This window comes from Lepeophtheirus salmonis, chromosome 1, assembly GCF_016086655.4.
Source record: "Lepeophtheirus salmonis chromosome 1, UVic_Lsal_1.4, whole genome shotgun sequence".
Lineage (NCBI taxonomy): Eukaryota > Metazoa > Arthropoda > Copepoda > Siphonostomatoida > Caligidae > Lepeophtheirus > Lepeophtheirus salmonis.
Window position 1 is genome coordinate 559501 of NC_052131.2, and position 8221 is coordinate 567721.

An 8221-nucleotide genomic window follows, 5' to 3' on the forward strand; every position below is an offset into this window, starting at 1 on the left:
CATCTGTCCAATTGGGGGAGGCTATAGCCCTTCCATCCCACCACCTACGGACGCCCCTGGAACAAAATAAAAATTTGAGAAATATATTGAAAAAGCTTTAAAAGCGGACAAGGCTTGTAAAGCTCGTCTACTGGAGCACATTCAAGTAAAAATAAAAATTTGTTGGGGCAATTGCTCTTAGCAATTCATATATATTAATTTTTTGTTTTGTATGATATGAATAAAGATAAATATATTTAACAATTTTTTTTAAATTGTCACAATTCAAAAGATAATTCAACGCCCAGGCAACATGACATAGGTAGTCACCTAAGACAAATAATTCCAAAGTATTTTTGAAGTAGTGCAATAATTAATAGCCATTTATTGGCGTTTTCAAAACTAACTAAAAGTAGGATACTTAATACACCAGAAGGAGACATGATACAGGTTAGGATTAGACATGTTACAACAGGAGGAAACATTTAAAAACTGCTATTTGATATATTTAAGCATTTATTTTACTTTTTATTACAGTTTGACAGCATAAAGGAAATACTTATAATTACATATATAAGATAAACAAATAAAACATTTACAGAAATAGAACACAGTCAATAATAAAATTTGAAAAAATATTTTTTTTTACTATTTACTGTGATTGATAATTAAAGTATATGAAATTGCACAAAAAACAAAACATAATTAAATATAATATATTTATATATATAATAAAAATGGGGTGTAACAAGTCTCCTCCACAGTGTTGGAATCAGAATAAATGATGTGAACTGAATATTGAAACTAATAACATATTACAAGCATGTTAATTAATGCAACAACATGCTAGACTATGACATTTAATTAAATAAAATAAAAATCTCATCTTTTATAATAGAAATATATATCAACAAACACTTTCCTAAAATGTTTACTTTTTGTGTCAAAAATTTCAATTTCGAAATTCTCTATAACTGTAAGCATTAGGTATGTTGATTTTTATAAATAAAAGGAAGACATTCAATTGTATAAAAACATGGTGTTTAGATAATTTTACATTTTAAACATTTGTAACATGTTTCCTCTATAACAAGTATCCTCACTCTCCCTATTATATATGTTACGGTCAATGTGGAAAATCAGGCATTTTGCAAAATGCCCGTTATAGCGGACAATATGCAAAATTAATATGTTGAATATTATCCGGTGGAAATGATAAAAGTACGCTATATCGAGATTGTATGAATATACTTTATTATTGGGGCCTCTATATTTTATCCTATACTCCGTACACTATTGTTTATTACTAAAACTGGGCTGTTTGGTGAAATAAATTACATTTTTGAGATTAGAAAAGGAAAACAGATGGTAGAGTTTTCATTTTTTCTTATTAATTCATTCTTTCTCGAATTATTGTTATGCTAACATCTCCTCAAAGAATCTACTGTTTGCCGAGTACCTTTGATTTTGTACAATAAAATTAGTGAAATGCCGAATTTTTTTTTTTACCCACGCCTGGATTGAAATTAATATAGGTCATGAAATTTGGAGCTACCTACCGAACGGCAACAAAATATTTTACTCAACTATTTACAGAAACACACTTATTGTAAATTGTGACTTAGAGAGGGGTTTCAGCATATTGAGAGCCATTCATACAAAAATAAGTCGATTCTTAACATTTTCTTCAAATTAATTTTCTGAGAATAACAGGAATTTTTTTTTAAATTCCAAAGAAAGTAGTTTCAGGAACAAGCTAATTATAACATGGAACATTGTAATATTAGATTCGTAAGAGTAAGTATTTATCCAATAACTTTTTTAGTAATAAATTATATTTATTACTAAATGCAGTAATATGTGAGTAAGGATGTGAAAGTTGTCTATACCCTCTTGAGTATTGTTTAAAAAGTAAAATTATATGTTGGGAACTTTGTTAGACCACATATCTGCTGAAATGATCATTATTAAAACTTACCAATTGAAGAAAAACGCTTCTCAAGCCCATCAAATGCTTGTGGAAGCGTACGGTGGGCATACTCTAAGCAGAGCACAGTGCTTCAGGTGGTTTGAAAAATTCCAAAGTTGTGATTTTGACTTGAGAAATGAAGAAGGCAATGCTGTGTGTGTTCTGGGAACAGTGTGGTGGCATATGGTATGACCTTGTACAAGCCGGTGAAACCGTTAATGGTGATTGCTACCAACAACAATTGACCCATTTGAACCATCCTATACGCCAAAAACGCCGAAATTATGAAGCCAGGCAACATAAGGTAATTTTTCTTGATAACAACGCACCACGGTATTGCTCTATAGCCACCCGCCAGCTTGTTGAATCGTACAGCTGGGAATCTTTTGCTCATGCGACTTACTCACCAGACCCGGCGCCTTCCAATTATTACTTGTTTGCATCGATGGGCCACACACTCAATGATTTACGCTTCGATTCCCACGCGGAAGCCAAAAAATGGATCGATGGCTGGTCTGCATTCAAAGACGAACCCTTTCTTGGAAATCCATCCATAAATTGCCTGAACGATGGGAAAAAGGTGTGGCTAGCGAAGGTGCATACAGCTTAAAAAATAAATTTAAACCAAAATGCACTAAATTATCAAATTGCTTACAAAATTTTTTTAACATAATCAAATCTTTAATGAGCAAATTGCTTGTAATGAATTTTTTAATAATCAAATTACCCACCATCATTTTACTTGACAATGTAAATGAATGTAAAATGACTATTCTATGGGAATTTTTAGGATTGCCCGGGTATTTTGCACATACCCCGCTCTGACGGGGATTTTGCAAAATTCCCGATTTTCCTCGTGGGAAAAGTTGGCCAGATATTTCAAACTCGCATGATCCTTCTTGAGAGAAGCTACATGGGAAACAAAGTTGTAAAATTCTGATTGAAGAGAATATGAATCCATATTAACATCATTTGGAAAGAATTTAAGAAGGTTGTTGATATTTTCCACTGATGGAACTGCATGAGGTGGCTTTAGAATTTAGTAAAATGGTTTCAACAGATCAATACTTTTTTTTGTCGCAGTGTTCCACAATAAGGGCATTTAATAAATTATTTCCTGTAAAATTGTGTCTTTGATAAATTTAATCTGGTGTTATTTTTTTATTTATGAAATCCTGAAAGTTGTTTTATGGATGGATATTTCTTGTTAAATTCAGCTTCAGGATCATCAGCACCAATTTTCCCCATGAAAGGGGATGTTCTGTCTAGCTAACGTTTTTACAATATCCATCAAAATTTCAACAACTTTAGTATTCTCAAGTCGATCTACTTCTTCATGAATATGTAGATTAAGACGAGACTTATCAACATGCACATCAACGTGGTCTGATTGATCTGAAAATTATGCGAGAGTAGCTATTGTGCGGCTGAAAGAAAGCATCTTTATTGATACTATACTCGGTCATCAGAAACTTGTTGTACTATAAAACAAAAAAAACTGTTAATGTTGTGGTGTCGAAATTGTATTGTTCCTGGCGAATGTCTTGAGTTTTGGTTGATATGCCACTTTACCTATCAAATATCGGCACTGGGCATCACTTAACTTTTGTGAGCATACACCAGGATCCAAAGACGGTAATTATGATAACTGCATAGATTGTCTTAGTTCTTCATTATAGGGATCTTATGAGTCGTTAAGGTCTATGTTTTTTCTTGAAAGACTTGACAAAAACTTTCAACTGCAACAAATACCTTTGCTGATATCTGTCATTTGACAAAGTACCTCTCGAGTGTTCAGTCATGCTGATGATTCAATTTTGGCCGATATGTGTGATGCTTATTCATGTCCTGCAAAAGGAGTTCGAGAGCAGCAATACATGTCACAATGCTAACCCCTACATCGTCAACGTGATCTGATTCGAACTGTTGATTCCTCTGTCTTATATAATTATAAAGTAATAATTTTAAAATCCAGACTTAATTCATTGTAAGGCAACACAAATTAAGTGAATAAATAAAATAAAATAATTAAAATTCTTTTATAGTACATAATGGTAAACTTAGAACCATGGCAAAAAGTATAAAAAACAAAAATATTTAACTTATATTTATATTCATATCTAAATTATAAAAGTAAATCCTTTCCGATACTTATTTCGATTGTTATGAATCATGACGATACCCTTGTTTGATAGAATAATAAAATCAATTTCAAAACTAATTATTTGAAAAGACAAACATTGATTTGCAGATTGATAATCTGTATGTAAGCTTATATTAATATGCCTTATGTATATTATCTAATCTGCCATTTTATTACATAATATAAAAGTGCTGAATAAAAGTCAATAAGTAAAAATCATAACATACATGTTTTTTTACATACATACATGAATATTAAATATTAATTTGTAAATTGACCAATCTGTATAAGTTTTATCAGATAAGCATTTACGTTATTCAGTTTGAGCTTTTTATTAAGGTTCTTATTTTAATTCTTGTCCTTGTTTTTACAAAGGATATGATGACTTCTTTAGGCCAGTTGGGATATAATTCAATTAGATAATTATACAGCCTTTCAAATTAATGCTTTGTAAAATGAGGGCATTGGTTACATTCTTTTTTGAGTATCCTCGATTGAAATTCTTTAAGGAATCTATAATTCTTCATACATGAATTTTGGAGTGGTTCTTTTCTAGGGTGCTCCTTACTAAATTTTGTTTAAACTTCTTTGAGTTTAGTAACTTGCACTTGGTTTTCTACCAACACAATTCCCTATTCGTCTAAGAAAGTTCTTTTTGCAATTTTTTGCATTTGCACTCCCAAAACAAAGGCCCATTTGCTTCTTCACACTTGGTGCCTTTTTCGAATTTGTAAACATGAATCTGAGTGCTTTGTGTCTTGGTTAAATGCTCTTGTTGACACTCAGTAATCCCGCTACAAATTTCCATGGGGCCTTCATTATCAGTAGTTGTTTCCTAATCTGGACTAGTTTCCTAGACCTTACTTGCTTCCAATAGTTGTTTCACAAGATCTTTCCTTTCGCAAGTTTCCTTACGATTATCTCTGGAGGATTTGGATTCATCTGAAATGGGAGAAGCAAAGTGAATATGGAGTGAGGGCTCTGCATCACTTTTTAATTTCTTGCTGGTCCTTAAGTCAAGAAGCTCAGCCTGGAGATTCCGCTCAAAATCATTGGATGTATAATGCCTATCACAGATCCTTGCATCATTCTTAATATTAAATTGGCCTTTCTCTTGCAGACTGAGATCCAAAGACGCTGGAGCATCAAATGCAAAATACTGGGCCTCCCGTGGATTGGGATAGCAGGCCATGACACAAACACGCTTTGAACCTCGAGATGATGACATTTTTCCTAAACAGATCCAAATGAGTGCACTTCACTTCAATAAAATTATCTAAACTCCCGCAAGAATGACGCCACTACGTCAGCTGAGTCAGCTAACGCCAAACGGACAGCCTTAGAAGATCCTTGTTGCCTCACCTTTATATATAGTCACCTTGATTATATTAATTTCGTTGCTGCTCCTCAATTTTTCTCACTTCTTCATCATCCGGCTTCCTTATAATCCTTGGCACCTTTGTTCTGACCTCCCTATTAAAGAGGAGCTGAGCAGGTGATTTCCCATTTTGTAACGAAGCCGACCCATATTCCAGTAACGTGTCTTCTACATCTGGATCTTTTTTTTTAATTTATGGTTTACACATCCCTTTCAGCTAAACCATTCGGATGTAAGTTCCATCCCGTTTTGGTACTCGAAAACACCAGCAAACATTCGGGGTACAATTGTGAGGTTGTGAAGGGCTCTTAATGGTATTTTAAAGTTTTTGCGGTAAGTTGCATTCCTTTTTGGTACACGGCAGTACCTGAAAACACCCTCAACATTCGGGGTACAAAATGGCAATTGATAAAGTCTATTTAAGTTTCTTCATAAATTTATACAAAATGGTTTCATACAAAATTGTTTTGTTACCAAATATCCTTATATGGAAATGTTTTATACGAATTGTCCTTATACGAAGTTACCGTACACCATTTTAAATGAGTGAGTTGTCTTCATACAAATTGCCTATGCCCAGTTTGCAAGTTACATTTTGAGTTAGATTCCTTTTAATCTTAAAGTACAAGTAATATAATTGTCACGTCATTAAAATGGCTCTGATTACTTCTGTCAATTTATAAAAGTCGGGAGCGACGTAACTTTTATTGACTTATTGAGACAAGCCTCCAAAAATACACCCATTTGGAGGATTGTAAATCGTAAAGATTGTTCGAATGTTTTGGAGGAAAGTAGCTTAACTGTCATGACGTTTTATTAGATCAGCTGCAAGCACCGCTGAAAGAAAGGAGATAAGCACAAATCTCACTCCGTATCAAGCAAGGACATAGTCAGAAATTACTCCGTAATCCTCCATACTACCTTTAGTCCACAAGGGACTTAGGCTTAAAACTCCCCAAAAAATCTTCAGCGTTACTCTCCGTCAATCATGATTACACACACTCTTAGTAAAAAATTTTAACTAAATGTTGTCTCCTCAAGAATGAAAAAATAAAACTCTCCTATTTACCAATTTAAAAATTAAAAAAAAAAACTTGCTGAAATATGCTTAGGATTTACAAATCAACCTATTTAACTCCAGCCATAAATCTTCAATATGTATTAACTTACAAATTGATGACAAAAGTCTACACACTTTTCCAACAATTCATAAGTTTATTTTATTAAATGTAATTGATTGATTTTTTGTTCTAAACTATATTGCATTTAAGTTCAGTTTGTGAACTTCGTATTTGCTAAACCATTTTAATAATATTTCCAATAGTTACATATTGATACATATTATATATTATTTAAAAGAACATGTTTTAAGCCAGTCTTTTCTGTTTATCAAAAAGTTTTTTCTAAAGGCGCATTCATGATATAACCAAAACCTTGGAGCACACCATTGAACAAATTTTTTGTTTATATTATCACAATAACACACAAATATATATATGACGGAAGCTGTCTCAAGGTGAAAACATCGCAAGGCAAACCCGTCTTAAGGCGAGAGCGTCACAAGGCGAATATGTACAAGGAAAATCCTCCTGACAAGTAAATAAATGATAAAACTTGGGATTTTTTTCGGTATAACGTAATGAGCCGTGCAGTACTTTAGTCTTTAGAGCGCTCTTTGGCTGAGGTTTAGCAACACACCCTCGTTGCTAAACATCGTTTAAAGGTTCCTTAATTATTTTTTATTTGATATAATGTAAGTTCTTTTTCTTTCCTTTCTTAATATGAGCTTTAGTTACACACCCCTTAAAAATGACTCATCAACTCATATTCATGATACACTAAAAAATGATTGTACAGTACTGTACATTTATAATACAGACAAACTTTGCTTTTTTTAATAAAGATTATAGTTTTATGGTATGTATAACATAACATTTTGTAAACCTCTTACTTTATCAAGTTGATGAGTGATGAGACTTACATTTTTATTGTGCGTCTGATCATCAAAACTATTATCTTTGTAACATGAATGTCGTCTGGGGATCATTTTTTGCAAAATGTGTTGTCATGTGTAGGTAATAATTTATTAGAGTTGAAATACATTATCTGTTTTTTATCAACATATCTAGAGCTATATATTTACAAACATCAATTTGTGTTGTCATCGTCAGGGGAATTGTATCTACTTAATTATCCTTTCCAAATATCATATAGGGAAAATAGAAGAAAAAAAAATCATTTTACTAATAAGATATTTTTATCCAGGGCTGTTTTTCCCAAGGTGGGTTCATTGAAGTCCTTGTGTGTGCTCTATAGTGCATCGAGCTCCGTTCTAATTTACATAAATAATAATTAAACATTTGGTTGTACATAACTTTTATATGCTGAAAATATTAGGAAATGCTATAGGGGACTGTTTAACGTCCAGCACGATTTCTCTGTAGATGCATAGCTTTAATATCGTGGCAATACTTAATCGTATTTTAAACGATGCTTCTGACTAAAAACATAACAAATGTGAAAATTCCAAGCTCGAGCAAAGCTTATATCACAAGAGTAATTTGAATTTTTCTAAAGAAATTCGACTTCCTCATATAAGTGTTTAAAAATTGATTTCATTTCAGGTTTTCATTGAATAGAGGGCACCCTAGGGGATTTTCTTGTAGATCAAACATTTCCTATAGGGCTTTGCAGTAATGATCCAGGAAATAGTATATGGATCATCATATCTGAATGAATGTGCGATGTAATA